The sequence below is a fragment of the Dermacentor silvarum genome, chromosome 4 (assembly GCF_013339745.2).
Source record: "Dermacentor silvarum isolate Dsil-2018 chromosome 4, BIME_Dsil_1.4, whole genome shotgun sequence".
NCBI classification, from domain to species: Eukaryota; Metazoa; Arthropoda; class Arachnida; order Ixodida; family Ixodidae; genus Dermacentor; species Dermacentor silvarum.
Genome location: NC_051157.2, coordinates 29,877,013 through 29,890,015, shown reverse-complemented (window position 1 = coordinate 29,890,015; position 13,003 = coordinate 29,877,013). Strand labels below are relative to the sequence as shown.

The window sequence follows — 13,003 nt, the reverse complement described above, 5'->3', positions numbered from 1 at the left end:
CAGGGGTTTAATGTCCTAAGGCTACACAAGACTTATAGGGCGCGCGGGTGGTGGAAGGATGCGGACAATGTCCCCCTCCCCCCCCCCCTCTCGCCCACAACTTCCGGCGAGGAAGTGACACGAGCGTTGCAAAGCTCGTGCACCTCGAGCGCTCCTCGTTCCAGGCCTGCATTTGGAACGAACGACTCCGCCACGGTAAGACGACGTCTGCTTGCCTCCTGTTCACGATCTTTCCTTTCGGGTAGACGCGAAAGGTCGCGACCAGCTTGGTTTCTCAAACTTCTCGTGGAGTTAGCCTCGCTTGCGAAGAATCGACAGATGTAGGTTCAGCTTCTTTCGCGGAGTTCTGGTATCTCTCGGACTTATCAGGCGCTCCAGTTTTGCGATGCTAACGAAACACTGCGATTGCCCTGGGTTTTGTTCAGTTCTCATATACGATGAGGAACGTTAACGATGATTAAAAAGAATATGAGGAATTAAAAAATAGGGTTAGGTGCACTGTACTATTCTGCGTATTAATGGCTACTTCGTGAGCTTTGAAGAAACCTCAGAGTGGCAGGTCAGAGAAGTTAACCTTAGCCCAAATGGAAATCATAATATAAGCATGTGATCCTACATATTTTCGAACGATTACGCAGCATCTCCTATGTTGTAAAGTCGATCATGAAACTGCAGCGCACACACACGTCCTTGGTTAGTGTCACCTTGTTCTTTGAGTGACACTTGCGTTATTTAGCGTTGTTTACCCAACAATGATAGTCGCCCTCAGTGTTTTACGAGTGAGGCGTGTGTACGTGCGAGAATTTGCATTTAAATTTCTTTTGCAGAGTTTTCTCAGAAATGTGTCAGGAATTCGAAAGATTGCGAGGTGGCTCAGTCTCTTAATAAAGGTGGCACTGAGTACGTCTTACAGTAAAGTATACAGAACGCGCTCTCAGATGCATAGACAGCAAATGGCCGAGTGCCTAAGTATCCAATGTCCGAATACTTTTTTTCTACATAGTGGCGGAGTTCTCAAAATTGAGTCTTTCTCTTGAGTTGTAACCAGAAGGTTCCAACATGTTAAGGCAACCAACGTTTATGAATACTATCTGCGAGTAAGCAACCTGCCAGATCAATTCCAGCGTTTCTATGTCTCACAGAACAACGTCACGGTCCACTTTCCTGGCGCTGATCGCATCACTTTCTGGTGGCGAAGAGAGAACGAGGCGATGCCAGCTCCAGGACACGCCTGGCGCTCGATCCTTCTGTTGCGACGTGGCCTGGGCCTTGCGGTCCAACGTCGTCGCCTTCTATGCAGCGTGGTGCCCAGGACGATTCGAGCCGACAGCGAAGACGCAGGACCACAGGCGCAGGCAGTGATCGGTGACTCGGGCGTTTCCGTGGCCTTCCCGACTCTCCAGTCGCCCTTTCTGGATCCTCAGAAGGCACGGAGGAAGCGCCAGCATTGGTGAGTGCAGCTACTATATGCGCATAGTGGTTATACATAGCGCACTCGTGAATAGGTATGAAACAAGGGCCATAAAGAGGGATGTTAAGCTCCGTCAGAAAATTACTACGTTTCTGGAATGCGGAAACGCTTTCTTACTGCGAGCGGTGACTTGATTAAGCCAGAAAATTACGTAATATATGAAAAAAGTTTGCGACGTCTCGTTGTACTTCTCGAATCAGCTTCCCGTGATGTCATGGAGTTTGACGGGTATCAGTGCCATACCGTTCTTAGCAGGAAAGTAGCGGGCGCACAAACAGGGAATACAGGCAAGCTAGATCTGGTCCTTTGTATAGAAACAAGATAAGCCCAAACGCTGTAAATTCTTCGTAGTGCAAGAAGTTTGGTAACATAATGTGCTGGGTGCAAAACGACCGAAATTTTTGAGAATAGATTGAAACCCATGACGTCGCACTGACATACTAATGCGGAAGTTAAGGCAGGCGCAGCTGAGCGTAGAAGCACACAGCGAAAACTAAAGCAACAAGAATAGCGCGCGCTGCGAACCATGGGCGTGCGGACAAGTTTTGTCGAACTCTGTCACATGGCGAAGACATTTGGTCAGTCACGTCGTCGTCAGTGCAATGTGACACACAGGCGCGGATGCAGGTTTTTCTCCAGGGGGGTGGTGGTTGTCTTTCTTTTACATGGTGATTGATTACGACACGGATGTTTACGAATAAAATTAATAATAATAATAATAATAATAATAATAATAATAATAATAATAATAATAATAATAATAATAATAATAATAATAATAATAATACGGGTAAGCTTGCACACGGTCGTACAAAGCTTAGGCGCAGCGAAACTGTCGATCCTCAAGTCTTACTGGCTGCTACTGCTAGATATTTGTTTGGTTACTGCTATGTTCTGTAACTTGGTTGCTTCTAGGTTTGTAAGCAGGTTTTGCTTGGCCTAATATTTTGCTATCACTACTCATTACTGGACTTGAGGATTGACGGTTTTACTATGCCTAGGCTTTTCACGACCGGGTGAAATCTCGCCCGCTTTTTTCTTTTTTTTTTTACTTCACTATACACATGTAGGGAAGGTATTTTCGAGCGATCACTTTCGGGGGAACCTTCCCTTTCGTGACATTTCGCGTGACTAGCGCTGGACGCGTCGGCGCCTACGAGCGACAGCGTTCCTGGCATGTCACAAATGCAGGCAGGCTAACCAAGGTTGGCACAGTGCCAAGAGCGCTGTTGCTTGCCGGCGACAAACGGGTTGGAGGCTCGCCGCTCGATATCTAGCGAAAGTTGACAGACTAGGCGTAGCTCCTTCTATGGCAAACTCCGAGGCCAAGTGCATGCTCACTGGGAAACGGTTAACAATCTGCTGCGATAGCTCGGCGCGCCGGCTGCGCGGAGTGTTCCCGTCGGTGGGCGTGGCTTGGCGGCGGCTGCTGCGTTGCTACTGCTTCGGTGCATGCGCGGCTAGGCTAGGTTGGGCCAGGTGGTGCGCAGCTGTGGCTTGATTGTGGCTAAGCAAGGGCGCGGAGTTTTCTGCTGAGTTCGGACGTTTCTCCTCCAGCTTTAACAGCTTCGCTGTTAATAGTAATCATCATAAATACATTTGTTCGCTGACCCATTTCTTTTTAATTTCTAAACAAGAAACCTTGGCATTCAGCCATGCGGCTTTGTGTGCGGGCCCGGCGCAAGTGATATCCTGAAGGGTGCCATATTTAGATAGTTGGTTTTCTATACTGATAAGAGATTCAGCGCAAAACAAGACGGAAGGACGAGAACAAGCGCTTGTAATGATGCCATAATTTGTCGAGGTATAGAGAGACGGCCATAATACAGCAATAATGCCAATCTGTGTTAGATTTCCCTGGATATAGAAGGAACAAAATGTTTTATTGTTTAGCGCCCACTGACACCGCAACGCGGGGCAATTTGGTCGGCGCTCTCAGCCGGCGCCTTGGTGCCGACTGTAAACAAAGGCAAAAGTAGAGATTCACAGCGCGTGCTCGAGGCGCAAGCTTGGCACGCGCAGTGTCTGTAAATGTAGGGACTAAAACGGCGTTGCATGTAGGCTTCCTAGAAGGGACGACGGCACGGCTCGTTAGCCGCCGTCACGTCATCTTGCAGTGGTGACCCGGTGGAGCGCGCAATTCACCGAGTGACACGCTACAATGGCTAACTAACTGGTCGGATCCACAGTTCGACGCACCGCTGCCGCCGTTCTCGTCCTGCTACGTAGGCGTATGGTTCGCCCAGTTCGAGGCGCTGGCTGAACGGCGTTTGGATCCAGCAGCTCAAGTAGGAGGCGCTGCTTCACGTCCTGCCACTGGATCTCCAGCTCCGCCTCGGCGTTCCATCGTCTGGCTCGCGCCCCTACGACGAGCTGCGCCGCTCTAACGTGTTACCACTGCAGGATGACGTGACGGTGGCGGTATGAGCCGTGCCGTCGTCCCTACTTTTACAGAAGAGAAAAGGCGGGTGAACCGAGCGGTGACTGCGACGACCAGCGTGGCTAGCTTTCAAAACGACACTGCGCTTACCGAGCTTGCGCCTCGAGCACTCGCTGTCAATCATTACTTTTCTCTTTGTTTACAGCCGGCACCAAGGCGCCGGCTGAGAGCGCCGATCAAAGTTGCCCGCGTTGCGGTGTCAGTGGGCGCTACAAGTGCTTAAGTATATGCAGGCCGGTTGAGTGGACTCCGATAGAGGAGCATACCTTTTCTGATCAACATCAAACAGGATTTCAAGAAAATAAAGCTCATGAGGGTCAACATGTGACGCCAAGTCCACTCTCCTTTAACGGACATATAACTTACTTGCAACATCAATGTAATAGAACTTCTCGTTAAGCTTTACAGCGATGCCAGGCCTCCCAACTAGTTCGCAGGCGCCAGTTCAACTGAGATAAACGCTGACAGGCAGATAAGCATAGCATCGATTATTAATGGAAGAAAGGCATCGAAGAACCTGGCACTGAACACACATATTTTGAGGGAGTCTGCAAACCAAACGTTCCCTCCCTCACCACCCCCTTTCCCCCACGTAGGTTACTAGAGGGCAGCTCTGGCGTTGAGATCGTTCAGATGCCACGTGAGTGGTGAGTAGAATATACCTTGGTTTCCCTAATATTCACGTGTGTGGCTTCAGATGTTTTGCGGCAGTATTTATTAAGTTGTCGTCCTCAATTTCCAAGAAATCGTATTATTCTAAGCGTGCCAATTGGTTTGCCAAATTTGGGCAAATCAGGCACTCGATGCCATGCTTCCATCCATACAGTATGGAAGATCTATCATTGCCCCGCTGGCTGAACAGCCATTCTGTTACACCTCTCATTAACACGAATGCCAGATTTTCTCTCTAGTAATTATTGTAGGATGCTCTAGTAGATGACAGTCTAAGAATACAGTGGCCGCACTAGGCAGCTGTCAGGACTCTGAGAATTTATAAGGGAAATTCGGCCAATCACGTTCTCTGATTTCCGTGCAATCGCGGTGTAGGTGAACTTGTTTCAATGTCATCTTTGAAGCAGTGCGTAAGGGACGAAATACACTGGGCAGACTGGTGATTGTTTGAGCTAACGGCTGCAACAGCATAACAACCACTTAAAAGAGACGCTCTATTCTTACTTTCAAAACTTTCAAATTAAATATTGGTTTTTACGCGCCAATAGAACGATCTAATTATGAGGCACGCCGTAGTGGGGGACTCCGGAATAATTCTGACCACCTGGGGTTTGGTAACATGCACCCGAAGAACGGTATATACGCGCGCTTTTGCATTCCGCCTCCCATTGCAATGCGGTCACCGCGGCTCAGGTTGAACCCGTGACCTCGTGCAACGCTATAGCCATTAGGCTACTTCGGCGAGTCAAATACATGCCCGCTCCACTCAAACAGAATGTTTATAGATGTTCCAGCTAATTACGTACGCTCATTTTCGTGACGAATCGGCGCAAGCGAATCTCTGTTAATATTTATGGTCTCTCGGTAACCATATGCTTTGCAGCACGGAAGACCGATGTAGATACCGCGATGCGTATGTGAATGGATTCTTAGGTTGTGTCCGAGTTGTATGGCGATGAACCGCAGTGTGACAGAAAGCCGGCGTTATTTCCCACGGCACTCACGACAGTCCCGTTCTTCGCAGTCCTGCCCTGTGGTTCGCGCAATTGTCTGCGGTCTTCTCGTTCGTGTTGGCTGTGCTGGACGCCATCACCTACGTCGCCAGAGAAGCTACTGGCAGCGAAAGAAGAGCACGATGCCGGTAGCTTGCTCTACTTCGACGGTGACGACGATGACGATGTCGACCAACGCGGTGACGGCGTCCAAAGTGTCGCCAACTGCCAGCGACCTAAAGGGCCTGTGGGGCGCCGCTGCTGGCGCTTTCAATATTTATTTGCTTAATGTACATATTAGATGATACAAAAATAATTGTTTTGAGTGCACCGCAGCGCGGTTTAATAATGTTTTAAGAATTCCTAGTAAAGTTTGTTTTGGATTGACCCTGGAAGTCGTTATTGCTAGCGGCCGAAGGAAGACATGGTATAGCTTGTTCCGGAATGACCCTGGAAATCGTAATGTACTATTCATAGTGAAATATTTAGCGCGCACAATAGACAAGGACACAGTGAAGTGGTACACCGTGTCCTTGTCTAGTGTCCGCGATAAATATTTCATTATAAATAAGTACCAACTCGCCCAACTATCAGTTCTGCTGCGTAATATACTAGCTGCCGAAGAGGTAGAGGTGTTAATAACGTCTTAAAAACTAAAATTAGTACCGCCCTGTTTGTTTGGCATCAGTTGATTACTGAAGTGAGGTATACTTGAAGTTCTGACAATGTTTCAAGGTGAACTGTTCGTGACAAAGAAAAATGTGAGGATAAGCGCGTGCTATAGATGGAGAATAGCCATTGTGTTGGTGCATCTAAATTCTTATGTGGTGTATCCAAGCACGAGTAATTACAGATATTGTAGCGTTTTAACGTTTTAACGTACACACGTACCTTCCCATTGTGACGACGACGACAACAACGACGATGACGAAGACGACATTTTACTGAAGGGATCGGTTGTGCCAAGTATTGAGGCATCATCATCATCATCATCATCATCATCATCATCATCATCATCGGAATCGAATACATCGGTACTGGTAGTAATGCCTTGATGAGGTGATTAACGCAGGAAGTAGAGCAATTGTCAGCCTAATGGAAAGGTAGGGTCTGGAGCGCATTCGTGGCCTGTACTCTTGACTGTTTTTAGAGGCCAATAAGCATCACTTTTATTTCGCACGGCTCCATGCAGCAGGACTGGAACCCGTAAGTTATCAGTCTGGGAAATGTAGGCGTGCCTTATTGGGCACGCGATATCTGTAAACCATGCTTTGAACCCGTTCAGTCTGATGACTTACCTCAGTGCCTGCCTTCACAACACGTTAAAGGTCAGGCTATGACGTCCCACGCCCTTTTGGTGGCGCACACTGCACGCAAACTAACGCTTGCTGAAGAACTCAAAGGCAGTTCAAGCCCTCCCCCCCCCCCCCCCCTCTCGTGCCACAATAAATGCAATAAAATAACCAAATCAATCTCAGATTATTGAAAAAGACAATGACAATTGCATGCTAATATTGTTTCATTTTTCTACTCGCATATTTTCACCGTAATATGTAGACATTTTAGCCATCATATCTGTAACAGTTGCCATTTTAGTTGAAAATTAGAAGTAGCATATGTCATTTCAACGTATTTTCCTAAAACAAAATTAAGATACTAGTCTTTTCACCGCCAGATTCCATGGCTGATTCTCCAGAGCGGGCTGTGCTATTTCATCAAGGAACAAGATCAAATAACATATATAAAGGCTCCTCGCCAGGTCCTGCCCGAAATTTTTGTTTTATGCTGGAGTGTGTAAAGTGCCGTCGCGCGAACCTTTCGCAAGAAGTTTCCAAGTGCTGTGCGTGTACTGCGAACACAAGCGAATCCGAAGGTGAGAGCAGGCTAGTCACCTTCCCCGCTGTATATAGAGGCTCTCTCCCACTGCCTCGGCCAGCGCGCGTTAGCAGCATTCCTCCCCTGCGTTCTCCCATATTCGAGCCTAGGTAACGTTTACGTCCTAACCCGCTTCTTCTTCTTTCTCCCTTCTGTTCTTGCTGCGATTTCCGGTAACGGCTTGGCGCGCTCTCGGTAAGCTTTATGAATCTCATTATCACTGCTTCTACAATCATTCCCTTCCCTCCGCCTCTGACTTGTTTTACTGCCCGTTAATCGGCCAATCTCCGAGATCATCAGTATTAATATCATCATCAGATTCACCATTATCAATTGCTCTTTAAAGTTGTTCTTTGGTTGTTCTGCGTACCAGCTGCTCTTTTTCTTTTCTCCCTCTCTCTTTATTTATTTATTGCTGAAAGGTTGTGAGTGTAGCCCACTGGGTCACGTCGTCTCTGTTGACCGCGGAGGGAGCGGCTCCTCCAAGAAGATGTGTTGGTTTCTGCCCTCTTCTGCTCATGTACAGGAAGGAGCTCTGCGTTAATGCTGACTGACTATTTGTGCCACATTTTATAACAAATATCGTCATAACATTTTTGTTTAACATAACTCCTTGTCGTATGAAAAACAAAAATCTTATGACGATATATATATAAAGACGGAGAGGACGATGACATGGGAGCACGCCGGATCATCCTAAAATGTTAGCTGTTTTTGTATCCTCCAGCAGCGGTACAATTTGCATGGATAACGGATCGCGCCACTTTGTGATGGCCAAAACTAACGACAGGCATTTTCATGGAATGAATCACGAGATTTAGTGTCCTAAAGCAACGCAAGTGTTATTGGGCGCACGGGTGGCGCAAAAATGCGGATAAAGCCCCCCCCCTTCCGCCCTTCCGGCAAAGAAGCAGTGACACGAGCGTAGCGAATCTCGTGCACCTCGCGCTCTCCTCGTTCCAGGCCCGCATTTGGAACGACCGACTCCGCCACGGTAAGACGATGTCTTCTTGCCTCCTGTTCGCGACCTTTCCTTTCGGGCAGACGCCAATGGCCACGACCAGCTTAGTTTCTGACACCGCTCAAGGAGTAAGCCTCGCTTGCGATGAATAGACTGATCTATATAGAGCCGCATTCGCGGAGTCGCGCTATCTCTCGGACTTTTGAGGCGCTCCAGTTTTGCCCTGCTAACGTAACGTTGTGATTGCCCTGGGTTTTGTTCAATTCTCATATACGACAAGAAAAGTAAACGTACAGAGGGGATATGAATAAAAAAAATAGGGTTAGGTGCAATGTACCATTTATTCTATCATCGGCTACTTCGGGACCTTTGAAGAAAGCGCAGTGTGGCAGGCCAGAGAAGTTAACCATAGCCCAAAGAACATGGAAATCATAATATTAGCAAGCGATGCGACATCTTCAAGAAGGATTGCGCAGGGTATCCCAAGCTGTAAAACCCATATCGTTGGAACCTTGCACCCTATGCACACCTGCGTTATTTAGGGTTGTTTGCCCGACAATGATAGTCGCCTTGATTGTTTTATAAGTGGCGCGTATTTAGGTGCGAGAATTTCTATTTAAATGTCTTTGGTAGGGTTTCTCTGAAATGTGTAACGAATTTCAAACATTACGAGGTGGCCAAGTCTCTTAATAAACGTGGCTTAGTGTACACCGGCGGCTGCATCTTACGGCGCGGCCGCGCGGCCGCCGCATCTTGAAGGCAGTGTCTATTCTCCCGGCAGCCAGGAGAACTTCCGAAATGAATTTCTCCCTGCACATCATTGCTTCGGAATTTCTGCCCGCACTTCAGTGTTCTTCGGAACAACATTCGCTCACTGCTGCTGGCGCCTCCTCACTCCAGCGTTTTGACAACGAGTTTCTGCGGCCATGGAGCGAGACGTGCTCATGTTTACCGTGCAGGCGGGACACCGGTCTTGATATTTTACTTAGTAAGCGAATATTTACAAGTTGATACGGCCGATAGCACTACTATCCTTAGTTCTTATAGCTGTCCACTAACTTTCTTTCGCAGTTCCGCCTTTCGGGTTAAACTGCGACATGTTGCGACACATTATGCTCCAGGTTGAGTATAACGGTGGAGTTCCGAGTTATTCTCTTGAAATGTAACCAGAAGGCTCCACCATCTTTATTGTAAGTTTTCAGTGGGAGTGAACCATTCCCTCCAGGAACATGGGTTTGGTTGGGAGGGCAGCATGTCCCGCAGAGCGAGGCAAACATGCGGAGCAAGCCCGTAGCTATAGCTGATGCTTTGTATTGAGGCAGTCCTGGCATAGGGAGCAGAGGAGTTTTCGGGAAAGTTTCGTTTATATTTCAGTATAATGTGGATCGTGGACGTAACGCCAAAGCCACTAAGCTTATACTCGGTGGGCTGCAACTGCTTAGTGAAAGCTGAAAGATATATGACGCGAAGTCTTTAGCTGCGCAATATGCCAAGGACGCAAGCGTGAGCTAATGCAGGTGTTGCTCATGTTTTTACCTCACTCTACTGCAGCACGGGGACAATTAGGAAAACCAACGTTTATCAATAGTATCTATGAGCAAGCAACCTGCCAGATCAATTCCAGCGTTTGTATGTCTCGCAGAAAAACGTCACGGTCCACTTTCTTGGCACTGATCGCATCACTTTCTGGTGGCGAAGAGAGGACCAGGCGATGCCAGCTCCAGGACACGCCTGGCGCTCGACCTTTCCGGTACGACGTGGCCTGGGCCTCGCTGTCCATCGTCGTCGCCTTCCATCCAGCGCGGTGCCGCGGACGAGTCGCGCCGACAGTGAAGACGTAGGACCACAGGCGCAGGCAGTGTTCGGTGACTCGGGCGTTTCCGTGGCCTTCCCGATGCTCCAAGTGCCCTTTCTGGATCCTCCGAAGGCGCGGAGGAAGCGCCAGCATTGGTGAGTGCAGCTACCACGTATAGAGGTAATACATACCGCACTCGTAAATAGGTTTGAAAGAGTGGCCATAAAGAGGGATGTTAAGCTGCGTCAGAAAATTACGTTTCTGGAATTCGGAAATGCTCACTCTTAATGCTAGGGGGGGGGGGCTTGATTAAACCAGAAAATTTCGCAATATATGAAGGACGTTGGCGACACCTCGTTGGCGACACCTCGTTGGCGACGCTTCCCGTGACGTCATGGAGTTTGACAGGTATCAGTGTCATACCGTTCTTGGCAGGAAAGGAGCGGGCCCGCGCACGAACAGGGAATGTAGTCAAGCTAGATCTGGTACATTGTATACAGACAAGATAGGCCTAAACGCTGTAAAATGTTCAGAGCGCATGAAGTTTGGTAACATATTCTGATGGGATCAAGACGGCCCAAATTTTAGAGAATAGCTTGAAATTCACGACGTCGCACTGACGCACTAACGCGGAAGTTTAGGCGCAGTTTGTTAGTGGGGCGCAGGAGCACACAGCGAAACGTAAAGCAACAAGAACATAGCGCGCTGTGAAACATGGGCGTGCGGACACGTTTTGTCGAACTCTGCCACATGGCGAAGTCATTTGGTCAGTCATGTCGTCGCCTGTGCAATTTTACACGCCAGGCGCGGATCCATGTTTTTCTCCAGGAGGGGTGAAGGGGGTCTGGCGGTGATTGCTTACGGCAGGGATGTTTACGAATTATACTACTAATAGTAATATTATATTAATAATAAGTATGTTTATTTGCAGATCCAGTCGGCGATCTAACGACACATTTATTTATTTTTAATTTCTAAACAAGAAACCTTGCATTCAAACACGCCGCTTTACTTGTGTGCTGGCCCGGCGCCACTGATATCCTGAGGGGTGACAGATTTCGCTAGTTGGTTTTCTGTACTGATAAGTGGTGCAGCTCGAAACAAGACGGAAGGAAGAGGATATGCACTTGTCATGATGTTATCATTTCTTGAGGTATACAGAGACAGCAAGAATACAGCAGTAAGGCAGCTTTGTCTCAATTTTGGCAGGATACAGAAAGAACAAAAATATTTCAAAGCCTAAGTATGCAGGCTGGTTGTGTGCACTTCTATAGGGAAAGGCTAGCACTTATTGTAGTCAACGTCTAACAAAATCTTAAATAGATAAAGCTCATGAGGGCCAACTTGCGACACTAAGTCCGCTTTGTTTTAACGGAAATACAAGTTAACTTGCGGCATCAATGTAATAGAACCTTGCTTTAAACCTTACAGCAATTCCGGGCCTCCCAATCAGTTCGCGGGTGCCAGTCCAACTCGAACAAACTCCGACAGGCAGATAAGCGTGGCTTCGATTTATTACTTCGAGAAAGGCGTGGGTGATTCCGGCACTACACAAACAAATTTTAAAGAGGGAGTCAGCAAACCGGACATTCCCACTTTGGGCGAATACCCCCATTGGGTAAATCCAGGTATTCATTGTCATGCTGCCATCCATACAGTATGGCCAATCCGTGGTTGCCACGCTGGCTGAGCAACCGTTCTATTGCACCTCTCATTAACACGAGTGCCAGATTTCTACTCCAGTAATTTTAGATAGTTTTCATGTGACGTCACGGAGGGAGCTCTCACCGCTCTTGTACCTATAACATGGCGGCTACAATGACGTCAGTACACCGTATTGTCAGGCGCACACTGTTTTGCTTTTTGACAGCAGCTGTCTTTCACCAATTTATCACTGTTATCGCTTTGAGGTTCGACGCAAGACGCGCCTGTCATGCTGTCGTGCTGTCATGTTTCTTGCCTACGCCGCTTCTCGACCTGCTAGTACCTAAAGATGGCGTCCGCGATGACGTCTATGCAAACTATAGGATGCTCTAGTGGGTGACACTCTAAGAATACAGTGGCCGCACCTGGCAGCTGTCAGAACTCGGACAGAAAATGCGGCGAATCGCGTTCTCTAGTTTCCGTGTGATCAAGGTGTTGGGGACTTTCTTTCAATGTCATTTTGGAAACATTGAACAAGGGACGAAAGACACTGGGCAGACCGATGATTGTTTACTAAAACTTTATTTGGGCCTAGTTGGTACATAATTCTGAACTTAAACTTACAGCGCAAACACCTACGTAAGATGGACCACAACAACAACATAACAGCATAAAAACCACTTAAGAGACGCCCGGCTCTTACTTTCAAAATTTTAAACTAAAGACTGGGCTATTACGAGGCACGACGGTAGTGGAGGGGACTCCGGAACAGTTTTGACCACCTGGGGTTTCATAACGTGCACCCAAAGCACGGAACACGAGCTACACTCAGTCTCCCATCGCAATGCAGCCGCCGCGGCTGAGGTCGAACTTGTAACCTCGTGCCACCAGTCTACTGCGGCGGGTGAAATAATACCTGACCTAGTAAAGAGAACGTGCATATAGGTGATCCAGCCAATTACACGCGCTCATTTATGTGAATAAATGGTGGGAGCAAATCTCTCATAATATTTAGGTATCTCGGTAATTATAGGCCTTGAGGCCCTGAGGACCAAAGTAGATACCGCGGTGCGTATGTGTGTGTACTTGTATGAAACTCTTAGGTTGTCTGCGACTTATATGGCGACGACCCGCAGTGTGACAGAAAGCCGTC

The 13,003-nt window shown here is 47.9% G+C and overlaps 1 protein-coding gene across 3 annotated transcripts in view; it reads left to right on the top strand.

Annotated features, from left to right (window-relative positions):
- Positions 1–13,003, top strand: part of LOC119448061 (uncharacterized) — a 61,491-nt gene that overhangs the window by 48,016 nt on the left and 472 nt on the right. The window contains exon 4 of one of the 3 annotated variants that reach the window (XR_007466348.1): positions 1,143–1,450. The exons of the other annotated variants lie outside the window; for them this stretch is intronic. The gene's annotated coding sequence lies outside the window, so the exon portion shown is untranslated. The remainder of the gene's footprint in view (positions 1–1,142; positions 1,451–13,003) is intronic. 3 annotated transcript variants of the gene reach the window in all.